This window comes from Salvelinus sp. IW2-2015, linkage group LG11, assembly GCF_002910315.2.
Source record: "Salvelinus sp. IW2-2015 linkage group LG11, ASM291031v2, whole genome shotgun sequence".
NCBI lineage: Eukaryota > Metazoa > Chordata > Actinopteri > Salmoniformes > Salmonidae > Salvelinus > Salvelinus sp. IW2-2015.
Genome location: NC_036851.1, coordinates 21,707,676 through 21,729,728, shown reverse-complemented (window position 1 = coordinate 21,729,728; position 22,053 = coordinate 21,707,676). Strand labels below are relative to the sequence as shown.

The window sequence follows — 22,053 nt, the reverse complement described above, 5'->3', positions numbered from 1 at the left end:
CCTGTGAGATTCTCCTCTGCTGCCCATCCTCCCCAAGAGGTGAAATAAGTGGAGCATTTAAACAGAAGGAGATGAAACCAGTGGGGTGGGAGGCCATGCAGTAATAGCCTTGGGGAAAATACTTCTGACAGATGACAGCTCTGAGGAGACAGAGAGGCAGGTTTAATGTTGGTATCTCTGGGACCTTTCCAGGCATTACCAGAGTGCCCAGAGTGTAGCACGTGATACTGATTCTCTGCTGCTGTATGTCTGCAATGTTTCCCTCCAGATCTCTACAAGGCCTCTGTCGTTCCTCCAGACCGACAGCTCTACCGTCATTGGACTGTAATTCAGCCCCTAATGCCCCAATCTCTTCATCTGACATGGGTATAGCTGGTGACTAATGATCCCTACTCTCAATAATGCATTGAAATGGTTCCCTCGCTGTTGGGTGGCTTAACCTTTGATGAGGCTCTGGCAGATCTCAGGGCATAACAAGGATTAGTTGATTCATGAAAGCCATTGTAAAAGAAAGGTTGCATCAGAGGATGGTCATTATTTAGGGAATTTAAACAAATGCACAAGCCCAAACAAATGAGAAATGAAAGCTTGAAGAACAGTAGTCTGATTCAATTTCAACATCTGTTTAACAAGAGTGCKAATTGTATTATGTCTCAGAGAAACTGCCAATTTAGAGCTATTTAGAGACTGGCATCCATAATAAATATTACAACTTACAACCATTGTTGCAACTGTACAATGTCATGTATGCAGACATCATACTCTGAGTAGGGCAACAACAAGGCTTCATAGCTACAGCAAAATACTATGAATGTGCACAGATATTTACATGATGTCAACTACATATCATATCAGCCCCCCCAAAAAGTCCAAAAAGTATCAATGCATATTCAGTTGAACAGACACAACTCTGAAAATGTGTTGCAAAGCTAAAAAAATTGTCAAGTTGATATCACAATGAGTCTCCTGGCTGTAAACCAGAAGCACTATTCGAAAAGTGCATGTAGCCCTTTCCTGCAGTGACCTAGTGGCCTAATTGGTTGAATGTTATTAATATTTTTCATAATTTCATAATTCATAGACATTCTTTTTTTTAAACCCGCTGAAAATCCGGTGTTTATATGTCAAACGGTTTTGCTATATTTCAGTCTTTTGTGATGTATATAAAGTGTAATATTTGGATGTCAACTCAAAATGGAATACATTTCAACTCTATATCTGACATGGTATAAGTGTCTTCTTTTTTAAAGCCCATAACCATGTGTGTGAGGTGTATACTTTTGTTTCAAAGTAGATTTGTTTAAGACTACCAAAAACAATCTGTGTGAACCTGATTTAGCCCACTGCAGTAAAAACACACCTAACAGAACTTTGTTTTCGTCCCCCCGAAGGGAGGTTTTATAAATTCATGACAACACTGCGTATATGTTTTCACTCCCATCGTCCTCCATATCTGACGTCCTCCAGACGCGCCTCTGGACAGATTGTGTTTTGAATGACAGATGAGAGGTAATGATTCATTTATCAGACAGGGCCCAGGCTGTAATCCCAGATGCCCTGGTGATCAGACGGCTGATATTATACATCCTCCCCTGGCTGACGGTGGAAGCTGTTAATAGGCCTGTCAATAGATGTGCAGCGGCCTGGCAAAATCTCAACCTCTTCTATAGGTTATCTTTCCTCCCTCCATCCCTCCTCGACTTCTCTTGATGACAGCAAACAAGCTGGCTACCTTTGAAAAATGACATCCTGTTCTTAAAGGAAAGGGGGATATCTAGTCAGTTGTACAACTGAATGCCTTCAACTGAAATGTGTCCTTCACATTTAACCCAACCCCTCTGAATCAGAGAGGTGCGGGGGGTTGCCTTAATCGACATCCATGTCTTCGGCACCCAGGGAACAATGGGTTAACTGCCTTGCTCAGGGGCAGAACGACAGATTTTTACSTTGTCAGCTCAGGAATTCGATCCAGCAACCCATCAGTTACTGGCCCAATGCTCTAACCACTAGGCAGACTGGTCATCCACGCCACCTAATTCAAACATCAGTTCAAAAAGCTGAGCGAAAGGTGGGCAGTTTGGAATGAGGTGTGAACAGGCCTAACAGATTTCAGGCCTATAATGTTTTATTTGGAAATGGAAATATGTGTTTGCACCCCTGGAGTGAGGATTTTCTTCAGCTTTCTACAGCATTATATGTGTGAATACATGTTGTGTGAAACATCTCACGTTTCTGGCCACTGTACCAGTTTTATACATAGAAAATTATTACAGTGAACAGACAGGTAATTTCAGACCAAAAGTAACAGGAAGTTATGTCGACAAAGTGAGCTGCTGTCCATGGTGCTGAAAGGGAACATGTGCTAAGTGCACTGTTTTCCCTCACCAAAACACAATTAGAGCCACAGAGGGGGTCAGGCTCTCTACCTTATGGCAGAAATGTGACCATGACAGACACATTGGTATGTATGTCTTCCAATACAAGGCATCCAGCTTTCGAAATCAGGTGTATTGAAGCCAAACTTTAGAGTGGGTAGACTTCAATTATGGAGCAATGAAATAATCTAATAAAAAGTCTGAAGGTGGGCGATAATAGACAGCAGTTCAATCAGAGAGCCATTGTCAAACTGTAGGTTTTTTATACAACACAAAATTAAAATCTCCTCCAACTCTTCTGCTTTCAGATTTCTGTGGATGACCTTAGTCACAATTTGCATTGGAGCAATTTATAGTCTCAATGATGGGAGATGGAGGTTAAATGAGTCTTTACAGAAAGCAGCTTCCCTTCCATTACTTTCCAACATGGCAATATTCTATAAACCAGAGTATCTATCTTTCACCACATTTATTTACAGCCTGAGGTGTGTTTCCCTCAGTCCTGTAGAATACACTTCTTTTATTTGAAAAAAAGGCAAATTTACCAGGCAGACGCATTTGCTTTTAACCAATATGCAAGATGCAAACGAGTTCCAGGAAAGAAGGTTAATCGCATTTAAGTCCCATTTGAAAAGGTCTGGATGTTGCTAGTTTATAATGGAAGAGGAAATTGAAGTGTCTTCCTAACTCAAATCAAATCAAATCAAATTTTATTAGTCACATACACATGGTTAGCAGATGTTAATGCGAGTGTAGCGAAATGCTTGTGCTTCTAGTTCCGACAATGCAGTAATAACAACAAGTAATCTAACCTAACAATTCCGCAACTACTACCTTATACACACAAGTGTAAAGGGATAAAGAATATGTACATAAAGATATATGAATGAGTGATGGTACAGAACGGCATGGCAAGATGCAGTAGATGGTATAGAGTACGGTATATACATATGAGATGAGTACTGTAGGGTATGTAAACATAAAGTGGCATAGTTTAAAGTGGCTAGTGGTACATGTATTACATAAAGATGGCAAGATGCAGTAGATGATATAGAGTACAGTATATACATATACATATGAGATGGGTAATGTAGGGTATGTAAACATTATATTAAGTGGCATTGTTTAAAGTGGCTAGTGGTACATTTTTACATAATTTCCATCAATTCCCATTTTTAAAGTGGCTGGAGTTGAGTCAGTATGTTGGCAGCGGCCGCTAAATGTTAGTGGTGGCTGTTTAACAGTCTGATGGCCTTGAGATAGAAGCTGTTTTTCAGTCTCTCGGTCCCTGCTTTGATGCACCTGTACTGACCTCGCCTTCTGGATGATAGCGGGGTGAACAGGCAGTGGCTTGGGTGGTTGTTGTCCTTGATGATCTTTATGGCCTTCCTGTGACATCGGGTGGTGTAGGTGTCCTGACATACAAACAGAAAAATGTAATTTTATTATCCCAAAGTTTATATTATCTGAAAGCACACGATAAAGTATTCAAAACCTTTTTCAACATCTTCCCTGAGACCATTCCATGAAATGGTCAGAACTAAACCATGTGCATTAGGCAGGTCACCAAAACCATTTGGCTTCTGATCACAAACCACTCTGCAGGATGTGGGGATGTGCTGACTTGGCTGCTCTGTTCTAGTCCACCTGTTCACCAGGGAATGACCTCCAGACCCAGGTAGCAGATCACAGGGGGACTCATCAGCATCATGAGCCTATTCCAGATGAGAGGAGGGGAAAGGAAACATTTGATAAAATAGTGATGAAAGGATAGAAGACAGGTGGAAGAGGGAAAAATAAGTATTCTAAAGTATAAAGTCAACCTTACCTTTTTACACTTAGCTTATTGCCAGCTTTGCCCAACATTTACTGAAATTATGAACGTTTGAGTACCATACATGGATTATGAAGGCAGGAGAACATTGATGCCAGTACTCCAGCCATTCAGAAACACTTTAAACAGAATGAATGCATCTTTTGTTTCATTACCGTCCTCCAGATKTGTATTTACTCCTTTGCTGGGCACAAAATATCAGCTACATTTCTGCTGTTGAAAATGCACGAGTGACGGGAGAGAAGGCTGTTTGAATATCACATTTACAGATCATTGGTTCTCTTTCTTCCCCTCTGGAGCCAATGGGGTGTCATGTTATATCATGATAGGAGACAGGAGRAGGAATAAGAAATAGTTGTTTTTATTCTCTACCCAAAATAGAGTACGTCATGAACATGAAGCCCAAAACAATGCCAAGGTACGCGTGAGGTGAAGGTGTGCCACCAGTACCACCAGTGTGCCACCAGTACTTCTCAGTCAGGCAGGCGATGGTACAGTCTATCCCAGGATGACCCGACACAGGCGCCATGTGCGCCCAGGTGAGGAGGCGGTCCCGCACACCTGTGGGCACGTAGGCGCGGTTCTCTGGGCACTGTGKAGGTGCGGGTTCCATACACAGGGTCTCCCGTATGTCGGTGTTCACGTCCCACACCACTGGTGCGATGATTCGGAATGGAGGGATGATGGGGGTCTCCTCTCCCTGCRTCTCCTTTGCATCATAGAGGCGAGACAGGGTGTCCGCCTTCATGMTCTTCGAGCCTGGCCTACAGGAAAGCGTGAATTGGAACCCGGCGAAGAATAGAGCCCACCTGGCCTGTCTCGGGTTTAGTCTCTTCGCTGCCCTGATGTACTCCAGGTTGCGGTGGTCCGTCCACACCAGAAAAGGGTGTTTGGACCCCTCAAACCAGTGCCTCCACGCCTTCAGAGCCTTCTTGAACTCCAAAAGTTTCCGGTCCCCTATGTCGTAGTTCCTCTGGGCGGGGCTCGGCTGTTTGGAGTAGAAGGTGCAGGGCCACAGCTTTGGAGGGGTTCCGGTGTGCTGGGACAGCACTGCCCCGACTCCTACTTCGGAGGCATCCACCTCGACGATGAAGGGGAGTGAGGGGTCTGGATGTGCCAGCACGGGAGCAGTGGTAAAGCGTGCCTTCAGCGTCTCGAACGCCCTCTCCGCCTCCGTCGTCCAACGAAGCCGCTGGCGACCTCCTCTCAGCAGGGAGGTAAGAGGCTCGACCACTGTGCTGAAGCCCCGGATGAACCTCCGGAAATAGTTGGCGAACCCCAGGAATCGCTGGACTGCTTTCACGAAGTTGGTGATGGGCCATGACCTGACTGCTCTGACGTGTTGCTCTTCCATTCTCCACTCCCTCCGTGGATATGAGGTAGCCTAAAAAGGACATGGACCGCTGGAAAAACAAACATTTTTCTTATTTAACATATACAGTTGAAGTTCGAAGTTTACATATACTTAGGTTGGAGTCATTAAAACTCGTTTTTCAACATCTCCACAAATTTCTTGTTAACAAACTATAGTTTTGGCAAGTCGGTTAGGACATCTACTTTCTGCACGACACAAGTAATTTTTCCAACAATTGTTTACAGACAGATTATTTCACTTWTAATTCACTGTATCACAATTCCAGTGGGTCAGAAGTTTACATACACTAAGTTGACTGTGCCATTAAACAGCTTGGAAAATTCCAGAAAATTATGTCATGGCTTTAGAAGCTTCTGGAGCTTCTGGCTAATTTACATCATTTGAGTCAATTGGAGGTGTACCTGTTGATGTATTTCAAGGCCTGCAMTCACACTCAGTGCCTCTTTGCTTGACATCATGGGAAAATCAAAAGAAATCAGCCAAGACCTCAGAAAAAAATGTGTAGACCTCCACAAGTCTGATTCATCCTTGGGAGCAATTTCCAAATGCCTGAAGGTACCACGTTCACCTGTACAAACAATAGTATGCAATTATAAACACCATGGGACCACGCCGTCGTCATACCGCCCAGGAAGGAGACACGTTCTGTCTCCTAGAGCTGAACGTACTTTGATGCGAAAAGTGCAAATCAATCCCAGAACAACAGCAAAGGACCTTGTGAAGATACTGGAGGAAACAGGTACAAAAGTATCTATATCCACAGTAAAACGAGTCCTATATCGACATAAGCTGAAAGGCCACTCAGCAAGGAAGAAACCACTGCTCCAAAACTGACATAAAAAAGCTAGACTAGGTTTGCAACTGCACATGGGGACAAAGATCGTACTTTTTGGAGAAATGTCCTCTGGTCTGATGAAACAAAAATAGAACTGTTTAGCCATAGTGACCATCGTTATGTTCGGATGAAAAAGGGGGAGGCTTGCAAGCTGAAGAACACCATCCCATCCGTGAAGCATGGGGGTGGGAGCATCATGTTGTGGGTGTGCTTTGCTGCAGGAGGGACTGGTGCACTTCACAAAATAGATGGCATTATGAGGTAGGAAAATGATGTGGATATATTGAAGCAACATCTCAAGACATCAGTCAGGAAGTTAAAGCTTGGTCACAAATGGGTCTTCCAAATAGAGAATTACCCCAAGCATACTTCCAAAGTTGTGGCAAAATGGCTTAGGGACAACAAAGTCAAGGTATTGGAGTGGCCATCACAAAGCCCTGACCTCAATCCTATAGAAAWTTTGTGSGCAGAACTGAAAAAGCATGTGCGAGCAAGGAGGCCTACAAACCTGACTCAGTTACACCAGTTCTGTCAGGAATAATGGGCCAAAATTCACCCAACTTATTGTGGGAAGCTTGTGGAAGGCTACCCGAAACGTTTGAACCAAGTGAAACAATTTAAAGGCAATGCTACCAAATACTAATTGAGTTTATGTAAACTTCTGAGCCACTGGGAATGTGATGAAATAAATAAAAGCTGAAATAAATCATTCTCTCTACTATTATTCTGACATTTCACATTCTTAAATAAAGTGGTGATCCTAACTGACCTAAGACAGGGGATTTTTACTAGGATTAAATGTCAGGAATTGTGAAAAACTGAGTTTAAATGTATTTGGCTAAGGTGTATGTAAACTTCCGACTTCAACTGTAGATGATGCTCTAACAGTCTTCCTCCCGGGAGGGCTGCGTCAGACAGCAGGTCAATGGCACAGTCCCAGGGGCGATGAGGAGGCAGGTGTGTAGCCTGGGTCTTAGAGTAAACTCAGTGCAGATCCTGGTATTCCTCTGGTAAATCCCCTTGAGGGGCGTGGTCCGAACTTTCCACCATAGTGCTGTTGACAGACACCGCGAGACACCTCCCCTGGGTTGGAGCAGGGGAATTCCCTGGCTTGTCACCTCCTCGCCTATTAGTGAATAGAGGGCAGGTTGGGGAGAAATTACAATTTTCTCCACAGTAGGAGCAGAGGCCCAGATTCCTCCTTCTCCTACACGCTGCCTCGGGCAGGTCTTCGTCTGGACCTCAGGAGGTTGACCAACCGGATCGCCATGCTGATGAGCTGGCCGAGTGACAGGTTGTCATCCCGGCAGGTTAACTCCATCTGTACCTCCTCCCYCAGTCCGCTGCGGAAAACGGTGACCAAAGCCGACTCGTTCCATTCGGTGGAGACCGCGATGGTCAGAAACACCAGGGTGAATTCCGAGGCAGTCCTAGATCCCTGGCGTAGTCAGAGTAGGTGCTCACCCCCCTCTCAGCCCTCCAAACACTGAGCGYAAGAGGAGGGTGAAGCGCTCGTAGGACTCGACCTCGGGTCCTCCTCTTTCCTAGTCCAGTGCCCGTCCAGTCAGTGCCGAGATGATGGTGGCAACCCTGTCTCTCCCGGAGACAGTCTCGGCGTAGCGAGRGAGGTACAGGTCGCATTGCAGAAGAAATTCCTTGCATCTCGCTGGAGTGCCGTCAAAGCGCTCCGGGAGGGACAGGGGTATTCCGCAGACCGGCTCAGATGGGACGGAGGCAGGTAGTGGTGGTGTGGGGGCTGGTGCCAGAACCGGTGCTGGAGACTGAGGGGACTGCACATGCCCCTCCAAACGCAGGATGGTTGCCAGTAAGCTGTCCATGGCGCTGCCGAGTCAGGAGAGACAGTCCTTGTGATGCTGGATTGTCCCTACGATGGTCGCCAGCTCGGCCTTTCCCGTTGTCTCCATTAGATGGGTTGATTATTCTGTCACATTGTATAATGATAGGAGACAGGCGCAGGAATATGATAGTTTTTTACATTTCTCTTCCCAAAATAGAGTACATCATGAACAGGGGATGAATCACAAAACAAACAAGTATATATATAACACAGGGCTGTAACCCAAACAAAGCGCTAGGTGTAAACCTCTAATAAATACCGGGATGAGACCCGTAATAACAAGTGCACACTAACACGCTAACACGAAAGCCGTACAGGTACTCACAAGACCAACAGACATGGATTTACATACCCTACATTACCCATCTCATATGTATATACTGTACTCTATATCATCTACTGCATCTTGCCATCTTATGCAATACATGTACCACTAGCCACTTTAAACTATGCCACTTTATGTTTACATACCCTACAGTACTCATCTCATATGTATATACCGTACTCTATACCATCTACTGCATCTGCCATGCCGTTCTGTACACCACTCATCCATATATCTTTATGTACATATTCTTTATCCCTTCACACTTGTGTGTGTGTGCAAGGTAGTAGCGTGGAATTGTTAGGTTAGATTACTGTTGGTTATTACTGCATTGTCGGAACTAGAAGCACAAGCATTTCGCTACACTCGCATTAACATCTGCTAACCATGTGTATGTGACTAATAAAATTTGATTTGATTTGATGTGACAATAATCAACAAGGACAATGGGGAACAGAGGGCACATATATACACATACTAGGGGGAATGGGAACCAGGTGTGCATAATGAGACAAGACAGTCCGGGGTTGGTGGTAATGATCCAATTCAGTGACGCCTAGAAGGGCGGTGACGTAGACCTCTGGAGCTGGTGAATGGAATGAGCAGCAGTACCGGGGGAATCCGTGACATGGGGGTAGTAACATGAAGATGGATTAGATGCTGGATCCTAAAATACCTTACTACTGCAGGTAGAGTATGTTTCCCACAAAGTGTCAATAATCTTGAGAATGTCTTATTCTCAAGATGCAGTTTTCTTAGTAGTCATTATTTACGTGATAATGCCCGATAAGCCGGTGTTTGGAGGATATATTGGCATGGGTTTGTCTCGGGCCGGCAAACCGTGCAAATGTGTCCTCTAAACACCGGCTTTGAGGGCATTATCACTTTTATTTAACGGGTTACCAGCCATTCAAATAATGATTGACATATTTTAATTAAAAACTTTATTTTTATGAATTTATTCATACTTTTTCATCCATATATCCATAAAAATTATGCCAGCTGATTCATGATTTCGACTGGATGAGAAAGGTTGCCTGCCTGTCTGTCTCGTCCCGACTCCCGACATGTTCATTACTATGGGACAGCTGGAGATTGAATTTGAATATCGAAACAATGTTGCAAATGTCGGAGAGACAGACAGCAAAGTTTATACAAATCTCTGCTGTTGAAAACTAAATGTTAGTCTAAAAGAAATGTGAGATAATATAGATGCTTTTTATAMGTCTAGATGCTTTTTATAGTGGAGATCAAGTTTATAACTGCCCTGGCTGGGCTGATGAGACAGTGGATTGTGCAGTCAGATGGAACAGAGTATATAGGCATTATAACGTCATAGATTTAGCTGGTGGTAACTTGTGGAATAGACACTGGCAGGAATGCGCTTTTAACCAATCAGCATTCAGGATTAGACCCATTCGTTGTAAAAAAAAGTTTATACATACGTATGTATACACTGGATACAGTGCATTATTACCATAGTTCAGGTTCTCTCTGATGTGGTAAGCTCTTCGTGTTCACAAGGCAGCTTCATGAATATTTAAATGTCATATGTYGCTGTAAATAATGCAAACAAATAAAAACACAGTACACATTTACTAGGCAGCCAACAGTAAAAAGCTGTGTCCCCTTAAAACCTGTCTAGGCCAGGGGTTCCGCTAGCGGAACTCCTCCCACATTCCACTGAAAAGGCAGAGCGGCAAATTCAAAAAATATWTTTTTTGAAATATTTAACTTTCACACATTAACAAGTCCAATACAGCATTTGAAAGATAAACATCTTGTCAATCCAGCCAACATGTCCGATTTTTTAAATGTTTTACAGAGAAAACACCACATATATTTATGTTAGGTCACCACCAAATAAAAAAAGACAGACAGACATTTTTCACAGCACAAGTAGGCTGCAGGTAGCATGCACAAGCCAACCTAACTAACCTAGAACCAACCTAAATAACCTAGAAAAAACTACCTCAGATGACAGTCCTATAACATGTTACACAATAAATCTATGTTTTGTTCAAAAAATGTGCATATTTTAGCTATAAATCAGTTTTACATTACTGCTACCATTACAGCTACAGTCAGAAATCGCACGGGAGTAGCCAGAGAAAATACAGACACCAACGTCAACTACCTAATTACACATCATAAAACATTTCAGACAAATATATGGTGGATAGCTAATGAAAGACAAATATCTTGTGAATACAGACAATATTTCCGATTGTTGAAGTGTTTTACAGCGAAAACACAATATATCGTTATATTAGCTTACTACAATAGCTAGCACACAGCAGCATTGATTCTAGTCAAACGGTAGCGTTAGCACAGTTCGACAGATATATGAAAAAGCATCCCAAATNTTGATCTTCCATCAGAATGTTCTCCAAGGGGTCCTTTGTTCAGAAACGTCTTTATTTCGATCCAGAACGAACAATTTCCCTCTTGAATTAGCAAGCACACTTGCCGTGCGATGCTAACCTCTCATTCTTGAACCAATTCTTGCGWCGCATCACGTCTAAAGTCCAGAATAAATTTCAATAATATAATTAAACTATATTGAAAAAACATACTTTAGGATGATATTGTGACATGTATCAAATAAAATCGAAGCCAGAGATCATATTCACCTTTAAAAAGGTTCTTCCATGAGCCGAGTACAGATCCAACTTCGCGCCTTCCAAAAAAAATTAAAGTGCGCACTTCTCACTCCAAGAGGTTGTATACAACCCCTGAACGAGATAATCAACTCATTTCTGCTCTCACTTCCGCATGACACCCAGGGGAAGGTGTATGACGTGTTTCTACAGTCATAAGTGACATGCCCTTTTATAGACAAGGTCTTAAAGAGAGACTTCGCATTTGGAAATCTCACTTCCGGATAGGAAAATGTCTGTAAAAAGAGTTCTGTTTCACTTYGAGAAATAATTCAAACGCTTTTAGAAACTAGAGACTGTTTTCTATCCAATAGTAATAATAATATGCATATTGTACGAGCAAGAATTGAGTACGAGGCCGTTTAAATATCATACGATTTTCCCCAAAAGTGAAAATAGCACCCCCTGGTCCTCAACAGGTTTTAAGGTACAGGTAACTGCCAAAATAAAGAAAACACTTAAATGAGCGATACAAAGTATATTGAAAGCAGGTTCTTCCACAGAGGTGTGGTTCCTGAGTTAATTAAGCAATTATCATCTCATCATGTTTATGACAGTTGCCCATTATTTTGGCTACAAGAAGAGATCTCAGTGACTTTGAAAGAGGGGTCTCAAAGTAGCATAGGGGGTTTAAAAGTGTGTGTGTGTCTCAGTCGCCAGATCTCAACCAAATTGAACACTTACGGGAGATTCTGGAGTGATGCCCTAAACAGCGTTTTCCACCKCCATCAACAAAACCCCAAGGGATGTAATTTCTCATGGATGAATGGTTTTGCATCCCTCCAGTAGCATTCCAGACACTTGTAGAATCTATGCCAAGGTACATTGAAGCTGTTCTGGTGGCTCGTGGTGGCCCATGCCCTATTAAGACACTTTCTTGGTGTTTCCTTTATTTTGGCAGTTACCTGTAATTGCCTTCACTATGACCGCAGTACAATTATTTTCAAACATGGCAGTACAGTACAGCTTCCTGCTTGGTACATACATTTCATTAGGTTATCAAGTTTATTAAAGTAGATTACTTTTCAAGTAAGTCTCAGCATGTTTGAGTGACCATAGATAATTGTTTTCCAGCTGTTTTCCAGTTTTCCAAGATTCAAGTATCATTTTTATAAATGTCTTGTTATATTCCTAAAATGATGGATGTGAAGTGAACAAAGTATGAAACTAATTCAGTGTGTTGGTTTAGCAGTCCTCTTAGTCTTGTTCATTTTATCAGCTCAGGTTTTTCTTGTTATTATCCATCTGTTATGACAGCTTGATTGAGCAGCCAGTCAGTTCAATACAATTCCATTGTACCCCCTTRGCTTTTCTCTTTTATGATAATATATTTCCATGCAGTAGATTGCATCTAGCTGTTCAATTCTGTCACTACACGTGAATGGGGTCATCAGCAAAGACATCTGAACAATGCTTTGTATGGTGGACACATAATAACAGTATTAATGACCAACATGATCACTTTGCTGGGCAACTGAATTACAAACCATGATGAAAATGCAAGATGTACTTCTTGTTGTCCATYTTTTTCCCCTTTGAATTCAAAGACCTCTCACATCACCATGATGGGTTTTTGATACAACAATGGAATATTCAGACACAATGACTAAAATAACTCAAGTACCAGTCCTGTCCAGCTCATATTCACATGTTATATTAAACAGGCAGACAGTACACAATTGATGCGGTTGAATTTGATTATTATTATTCTSTCTATTCCCTACATTCACTCTCTTGTTACTCTGCCAACCAGCTTTGTACTGAATAACTCGTTATATGTTCAACTCCTTCCTGTTCTGAAACCTTTGTGTTTTTAGAGTGCTCTGGCTGTCTGTTTTTCTCTGTGTAATTGGGGCTCTTGGCTAGTTCACCTGGAGTGGGCCAGTGGGGGAGTACCTGCCATCTGTACTGCTGTGGGGGAGCCCAGCCAGCCCACCGGCCACCTAGGGGCCGCTCAGCACCACCACGAGGGTCTGACATCTCTATCGTCAACCGCTGGGTAATGAGGGCCAGACAGCTGGCCGACTGACAGGCTCTGCTACTGCCTCAAGGAAAACTGTCCGAAAGGCATTCTGAGCTTTTCAGCAATGTAAGCAGTTCTCTGGTCAAGACACTCTGGGTTTGACTTTGAAGTGTATACAATGGCACCCACTGCCTGTTTATTATTTAAACCATGGTTGATTTTACCTCAAAATGTGACCTTATTCTGTATTTGATTAATATTGTTCGGTTATGTCCTCTCCCAGGCTGTGTCTATAGCAGAATAACTCCAGAAATCAGAAATCTTATTCACAGAATTGCCTCTGAGGGTAGTTTATGTACAATTTCAAAAGAGATATTCTGGATGCTCTCTACTAGTCTGATTAGAAGCAAGGAGAAAAAGTACATTGAACAAGTGTGGTTGCAGCAATGAACCTACAGATGTCAGTGTTTTAAAGGGAAATGTGACATTTACATCTCCATATAGAGAATGCAGTAAAAACATATATATTCGAACTTGCTCTGATATTAAAATAATTCACACACCCCTCCCCTCCAGTTTATCCTCGATAGACACACTTGAGAACAAGAAACAAAGAAATATGAAATGTATTGATTGATACTGTAATTGCAGTCTTTCTAGCTTTTGTCACTATACGCATGAAGTAAAACACACAATACAACTGAGCACAGTATGTGAATGTGAGAGCATCAGATGACTCGGTCGTGTGGACAGACTTGTCGATGAAGCCAACYCTCACTGTCTACGAAAAAATATTGCACTGAGCCCTCGCGAAAGGATGACGCGAGGGAGGTTTGGTTTAATCCGCACACACTGTACGTGAGATGAAAGTTAACTGATGAGAGTCCTGTCTTGAAGCCTACCACCGGCATTCAAACACCGAATGGAAACGTGAAGAGTCTTTTGAAATGTGCAATTGGGGTTGCGAGTTTAGAAAACACGTAGGCTAAATGTCCATTGATCAAATGAGAGAACTGTTTCAGCGTGATACATGAGAATCAAAATTGTCGCATCCTCAACGTTTTTTTCTCGGTATATGGACATTGCGCGCATCACAGCTGACTGTGCCATTGTGGGGCATTTTCCAACCCCAAAGGAAGGACACTGAATTCAGCAGATCCTTTATTCATTCAACACACTAGACACATCATGACTGAGACTTTCTACTGCTCAAGGTGAGTACCATACTAAGATTGATAATTGCAACCCATGAGGACGAAATTGCAAAGTTGTGTTACTTTACGCGACCAGGGCGCATTGAAATGACAAGCGCGCGTCCAAAATAAATGAGCTACCGGTACATTCTTATTGTTCGAAATGTATTTACATACCGGTATATTATTTCAGGGTGTAGGCTATTCAAATGGTAACAATTCCGTAGATGTCATGTTGAATTGAATTATAGGCTACTGTGATATCATCTCGTTTTCCCAGACAGTGAGCAGCTGATGGGCACAAAACGCATGCAACACGCATATGCTTCATGACTTATTTATATGGATATAAAGTATCTGACTATTTGGAATATCTCAGATTCTGATAAATTCTCTATGGAGTCGCTATTTAGTGGTACTGCACAATCATGGACAGATTTCTCTATAGAGGCATCATCTGGTATGATCATGAGAACACCAAGATAAGACCTCTGTGGGAAATGGGTTTTTGAGGCAGGCACTTTACTTGATTGCCAACTGTCAGGGATTCTGGGTTTAGGCAGCAGCAGCACACACAACCTAAATATCCTTTCATGAGACATCATTGTAAATACGAATTTGTTCTTAACTGACTTGCCTAGTTAAATAAAGGTTAAATACAAATAAATAAAAMCATCATAATCATCATCATCCTTAATGGACATACATCAAAATGTGCATCKTCATAGAGATAAAGGCATCAGGTACCTCCAAACCAGCTGTGGAGAGAGTTATCTGATCCTGTTGAGAGGTGTTTGGCCATTATCTGTAGTTGTATGTTGTTTACTGTAGCTTCGGTACACATGCGGTGCACAGCCTTGMCACAGGAGTGAGAGCAGAATCTATTGGGTTGATGGAGACAAAGTGCAAAGCGGAGAAGAGCTGGAGCCTAAACAGCCAGAGTAGATGCAGCCGCAGTGCAAACTTCCACAATGATGTTTACCAAGCTCATCTCATCTTTGTTCTGTGTGTGTGTATTTGGGAGAGGTATTGGATTTGGTGCCTTTTAGACTCTCCCAGTCAAGCAAACCAGATGGACCCAGGGCTCTCTGTGTTCCTGCTTATCTCACTGGCCAGTTGGACTGAATTTATTCAGATGGTCCCACCAGAGCTATAAAGCTTCTCACAGAGAGGGAGATTGGCCTCTCTCTGTTTGCTCACTAATGCCAGGCCGCTACTTTATCAGTTGCTTGCTAAATTTAGAATTTAAATGGGTCTTTATTTTTGTTCATTTTTTATTGCTACACTGTAATATAATGAGATTGCATTTTCCTTTGGAGGTGACTCAGAATTGCTTCCATTACTGTATTTCTCTATATATTTATTTGCAAGTGCCAATGGCAAACAGAGTGCTATTTTGCTGCAGCACAACTTTCTGTAATGTATTGATTAAATTAGACTTTCTGTAATGTATTGATTAAATTAGACTTTCTGTAATGTATTGATTAAATTAGACTTTCTGTAATGTATTGATTAAATTAGACTTTCTGTAATCTACTGATTAGATAATATGTAATATCTGTCATGGACTCTCGTTTTCATTGCCTTTCATCAGTCATGAGTTCCCTTCATATCTTTAGATTCAATGTTGCAGCACTGCCTAGTGTGTTCTTTACCGAGGTGTCATGATCCCCCTTTGGGAAGGATTATTGATTTAAACAAAGAATATAGATAAAAGAATGCAGTTCACTCACATATGAGATATATTTAGCGTGGAGTGATAGCCTGATCAAATGTTGACATTATATAGCTATGGTTGTTGTGTGATCAAAACATCATCAGGAGCAATGTGGGTCAGCGGCAATGCCCTGTACTCTAGTTGCAGTAGTAAGTCAGGCAAATTAGTGTATGTAAAACAATTACACGGTGTGTGACTGCACAGCAGCTCACTACCCAGAGCTGGAAACTCCCCCGTTGCCCACGGAGACACTGATTAAACACAACTTCTTAGATGCTACAGCCTGAGGAGAAGAGCATATGTGAAAGAGGGAGCGTCACAAAGAAAGGCAGGGAGAGAGAGTATGAGAGTAAGAAAGATAAATAAAATCCCCCAAATGAACAAACATTTCTTGTAGCTGTTGTGCTCCCTCTTCTCTTCTCTCCTCAGTCCTCCCTCAAGCACCTGTTTATTTAGAGCCTGAGCCAACATTGAGGTAAAACGAKTGCACATGTATATTCAAAGTAGTGGAGAGTGTGGGAGGAGAGATACAGTTGGAGGGAAACAGGGAGCTCACCTGCCATATGGTTCCTTTGGCAGTACACTGCATGCAMGGATTGCTATCTTGCAATATGGCACAATGCCTCCAGATTGTTATCACTATTGTCAATGTAAATGCTGCTGTCACAGTGCTATTGTATTGGATGATCTCCTACAGGCTACTTCCATGTTGATTTGTAATCTCTGGCACTTTGTGATGGCATTGTGCCAGTGTAAATGGGTGAGCCTTTTAGATATTAAGTGAGACACACTGATGAATTAGTGAGAGAACGAGACCAATGACAGGACATTGAATAGATGAGCAGGGTTGAGAACTAAGAGATAAGAGCAGAGATAAAGAGATATACAGGACTCTAGGAGGGAATTTGACAGTGTCAGACATGTAATGTGAGGAGGAAGCAATTCCGTATATAGGGGAACGTGATTTGTGCAGCAAAGTCAGTCTCAATGCTTTTATTCCCTGTACCATGCCCTTGACTCAGGCATTAGTGCAGCGTTTCAAGGTAGGGGCAGGATGGACCCTCCAGACCATGGGAAGAAGCTAGGCTGATGCTTTTATTTGCAGAGCTCTGTGTGTGAGCCACCTCCTTGGCCTTATTTACACTTAGGATTAAATCTAGAATGGGGGCTGCCGGGGCACCGGAGACTCCAGAGAGGAAGTTGTGAATAGTAGACAGCATGAATTGTCTCTCCTCCTCTTCCCTGTTTGCTGTGTTTCTCTCTGGGCTTCCAGCAATTTTTGTCAGCAGTGAAGGTAGCAGATGCTCTGTAAATCTTTGATCGTAATTATTCGTGCCAGCTACCTCCATCATTGGCGTCCTCCTCCCTACACAGCCATATGGGCCAGTTGAGGGAAACTGAGGAAACATACAGGCTTGGTCTGAATCAGTTATTATTGGCTTTGTGTGCATGTCCATATAAGGGTGTGTGTGCATGTGTGAATTTGCGCTTCATGTGTTTCGTTCTATTGTGTATGTTATTTCCTCCTCATATGCTGTACTCTGTACTTGGAAGCCTACTTTGTATATGGAAGTCTACTGTCTATCAGTTGAGAGAGCAACATCTGCACTGCTATGTTTAACTTTTCTATCCTGAAGGATTGATGCCAACAAACCTTACACAGTATAGCAGACTATACAGTCATACCTGATCTACAGGGACAGTTACAATAACTGTAGGATGTCGTAAGCAATACCAAAAAAATGAACTCATGGCAGAAACGGACTGTCATATTGTACCAGCACAAAACTGTCTGAGTATCTAGCTGAGGGAACACATCCAAACAGAACTCTATAGTTGTTCCTTGTCCCTGTCCCAATCACACTGGAGAAGAGAGCTTGTATTTCCCTGGCCTTATTCCACATTCCCATCAGCTGTTATGCCAACAGTGCACTCGTAGCCTTACTCTTCCCCTTGTTCTTTTTCTAGTCACTACCAATGGGCGTGTCGTAGCAGCGTACAGACGTGCTCTGGCTACAGCAGAACATAGTGGGTCTCTGTCTTTCACTGAATGCTGAATTATAGAAGACCTGGTATTGAACTTGGGCTGCACAGGTCACTTTGACTTTCCCCTTTGATTGTTATCATACAGTACATACAACATGAGCACTCCCTGATTCAAAAGCCTGTTTCAAGTCACCATTAGCCAGTAGAGATCTACAGTGAAAGGTACGGAAGACAGAGCCCAGGGAAGTTAATTTATGAATGAATCTGACTATGGCAATATTGGGATGCTCTATATTTCCATACGGACCCAGAATTCTGCAGTGTTGCAGAAATGTCTATTTTATCGCTGTGCAAAATGCCATGCATTGTCAGAGGTCACTGATTGTGTTTTGGCAATATGCTTGAAGAGATTCCTTTCCCCAACCTTGGTTCACCACCCTGTGGTTTTTATGAGCATAACATTCTAGATTGATAGAGTGCTGTTTTATGGTTCCCCATAGACGTCCTCTGCRACCCTGCCATCATTCTTAATGCTTGGTCTCTAAAGCTAGCAATCTGAGAATTGTTCACTGAACAACACAATTGATATAAAAATGATTTTATGTGTTAACAAACAATCCAACAAACTATGCTATCAAATACAATTATGAACAGCCTGAATTTATTTGAAGAGGGATATGGTCACTAAATGGTAGAATTCACTGCTTGTATGCCTATCCAATAATCACAGTATTGAGTGGTTTAAATGAACATCCATGTGTCATTATAGCCATTTTAGAGCTGAATGTGGGTTTGTAAGAAGACCAATAAAAGCAGAATCTATAGCCCCGGGCCTGGCCCTCCAATGAGACCACAAATAAGACACGGAGGAGTGATCACAAAACATTTATTTTACCATAAACCCCACAGGTCCCATGTGATTAAATCTGACATTCGTTTAAAAGTCATCGTTAACAAAGACGGCATTTTCATGTCCTAATTCCTCTTCCCCTCACTGTAGGTACCAGTGTCAGCCTCCGGCTCTGGCTCGCTCTCCCCKCATCTCCACCACGTATGACCTACTTCTGCCTCCGCATCATTGTAAACAGATCTACTAATTGCTTTCATTTATTCATTTGGAAGTCAAGTTCTGTTGGGGCTGGCGCCCTCCCAGTTCATTCATGTGTGACGTGTACAATTCTCCCCTCCCCCCATGACTCATCCACATGGATTTGTGGCAGACACCACGGCAAAGGTATCCCATCAGGCTTTGTGATTTAGCCAATGATTAAATGAGTGCCATTTTGAGTGTGAGACATTTTTGCAGTGTCCCATTGTGACTAACCTAGAAGTGTGGCACATGACAATATACCGAACAGAATGCATTGACAAGCTCTAGAAGGAATGAAGATATCTTTATGGGTATATGGCTTTGTAAAGTTTTTGTCAACGCCCCTGATATTCCACCCTAAAACCTAGAAGTGGGGAACATTGATGTTGAGCAATTCTCTGGAGGCAGTGCAGGTTTGATATGACCAGATCACATACCGATTTTAATTTGATCACTCTTTTGTTTGTCCTTGTTGCTAAAATATGCAGAGTTTCGTGATTTACATAACATACTTTTAAATAACATACTTTTCATGTAGCCTACCTTTGACCAGCTAATAGCCTAACCATCGACCAAGCAACATTAAGGCCTAAACCTGTTCAAATCCTGTTGCTGCAGGATCATTTTGCTGTGAAAATATTGGTCAAATGAAGATTCTATATTTGTACACTCCTGTCCCTGTGCCTCCAACCTGTGTTATTACTCTGTTTTGTCCAMCCTGATCAGACTAGGCCACAAGACACACAATTTTCATCACATCTGATGTAATAACACAACGCTATTGTTGACTCAGTGTGAGAACATTGTGTCTGTCCTGCAGCCTGAAAGATGGTGTCAGAGTCTGTCTGATTCCAATCTTCTCACATGTTATCAGCCTGTGCCCAGCAGGAGCCTCAAAGGCTGCTGCAAATGGAACGCATCACACATAATAAGACACTGCAGAGTTTATGCCAGAATGTCACCCCAAAGCATGCTGAAAACATAGGCACAGCCCTGTGGATCTTGGTGGGGGTCTTAAGGTCAAATAAAAAATGGTGGCATGAAATTTTGACTCAGATTGGTGCCCGCCACCGTAGCCAGAGGCCTGAGCATGTTCTTCTATGAGTTTGTGTGAATGAGTCACGTCTGGGGCTGAGGCTGGGGTTGGCAGGAGCGTATCTGACTGACGAGGCAGTGTATTCAGCAGGGAGGGCTGCAGCCAGCAAGATGCTGTCTCTATAATCTAGGGTAAACAGAGCAGCATTACTGCACGCCTCAGACGAGACTGAATCGAGAAGAAAATAAATAGATAGGCTGCTGTTGCTTCCTGCTTCTCGCCCACCTTGTTATGTTTAACTTGATCTTCACAACACTGAATTAACCTCTGTAGGTCTCTGTATTGCGGAACTAAAATTGAGGGATTACCTATCATTTTGCACAGAGACAGGCACAACACTTGAGGCGCAACTAACATCTTAAAGCAAATTATGTTGAGGTTCATAACACTGAAGTTTGTCATATGATTTTGGATTGGAATGATTTAGAATAAAATATTGGATTTCCCAAACCACTGAACACAGCAACTCAAGGTGGTCTCCCATGATATTGTAAACTGGGAGCTTAATATAGAGTTTGAAATGGGGTGTACTCCTGGGGGGATAAAAATGATTAGTGACAATCCATTTGCTTGCGGAACCTGTTAATGGAATTCACTCTCTGCATGTACAACAATTAAATGCTGCATAGAGACAAACCAGATTGCCCTGAAGCCATCATAAAACAGAGCTACGACTCACACCTGTGTGTGAATCCTGTAGCAGGGCCCAGCGACTCACTAGGCTAAGGCTATTCATTATATTTCACTACAAAGACCAACTGAATACAGTATGTTATTATATCAGAATAGAAACTAGATCAGGAAAGTCTCAGAGTTAGGGTTCCAAAATTTCAATCAATTCCCTGGTTTTCCAGAAAATCTGGAATTTTCCAACCCTGTTCAGAGTGTACATCATGCAGATGTGAGAAAGGCATCGTCAGGAGTTAGCATCTCTTGCTCTCCCTCCCAGGGGCCACAGGATTGAACTGTTATGTGGATCCTGCACAGTACAACCTGCCAGGGCAATGACACATTTTCTTTTTTATCTGGATATAGAGAGTTTTGACATTTTCCTTCTAACATCCAGCCTTAAATTTGTAGCTGACATGTATTACAACCAAATAACTGCACGATGACAGGATGACAACATAACAGGGCAGCAATGCCGGTGACAGTATGTACATAGTGCATAAAACATTAAGAACACCTTCCTAATATTGAGTTGTGCCCCCGACCCCATTTTGCCCTCAGAACAGCCTTAATTTGTTGGGACATGGATATCTCCAAGGTGTCTAAAGCGTTCCACAGGGATGCTGGCCAATGTTGACTACAATGCTTACCAAAGTTGTGTCAAGATGGCTGGATGTTCTTTCGGTGGTGGACCATTCTTGATACACATGGGAAACTGTTGAACCGGAAAAACCCAGCAGCGTTGCAGTTCTTGACACAAACCAGTGCACATGGCACCTACTACCATACCCCATTCAAAMATACTTACATTCTTTGTCTTGCCCATTGACCCTCTGAATGGCACACATACACAATCCATGTCGCAATTGTCTCAAGGCTTAAAAATTGGATTTGGATTTAACAATTGACAAGGGATCATAGCGTTCACCTGGATTCACCTGGTCAGTCTTTGGCATGGAAAGAGCAGGTGTGCCTAATGTTTTGTACACCCAGTGTATAATTGTCATCAGTTTGAGAGTGAGTATATAATTGGATATATGTTGTATGTTGTAGAGAACAGGGAGAGAATACACAGTG

General features: G+C 42.4%; 1 protein-coding gene across 1 annotated transcript in view; it reads left to right on the top strand.

Moving 5' to 3' along the window:
- Positions 1-14,024: 14,024 nt before the first annotated feature.
- The window catches only part of LOC111969957 (plexin-A2-like), a 58,311-nt gene continuing 50,282 nt past the window's right edge, over positions 14,025-22,053 (top strand). Inside the window, exon 1 of the mRNA XM_023996359.2 lies at positions 14,025-14,439. The gene's annotated coding sequence lies outside the window, so the exon portion shown is untranslated. The remainder of the gene's footprint in view (positions 14,440-22,053) is intronic.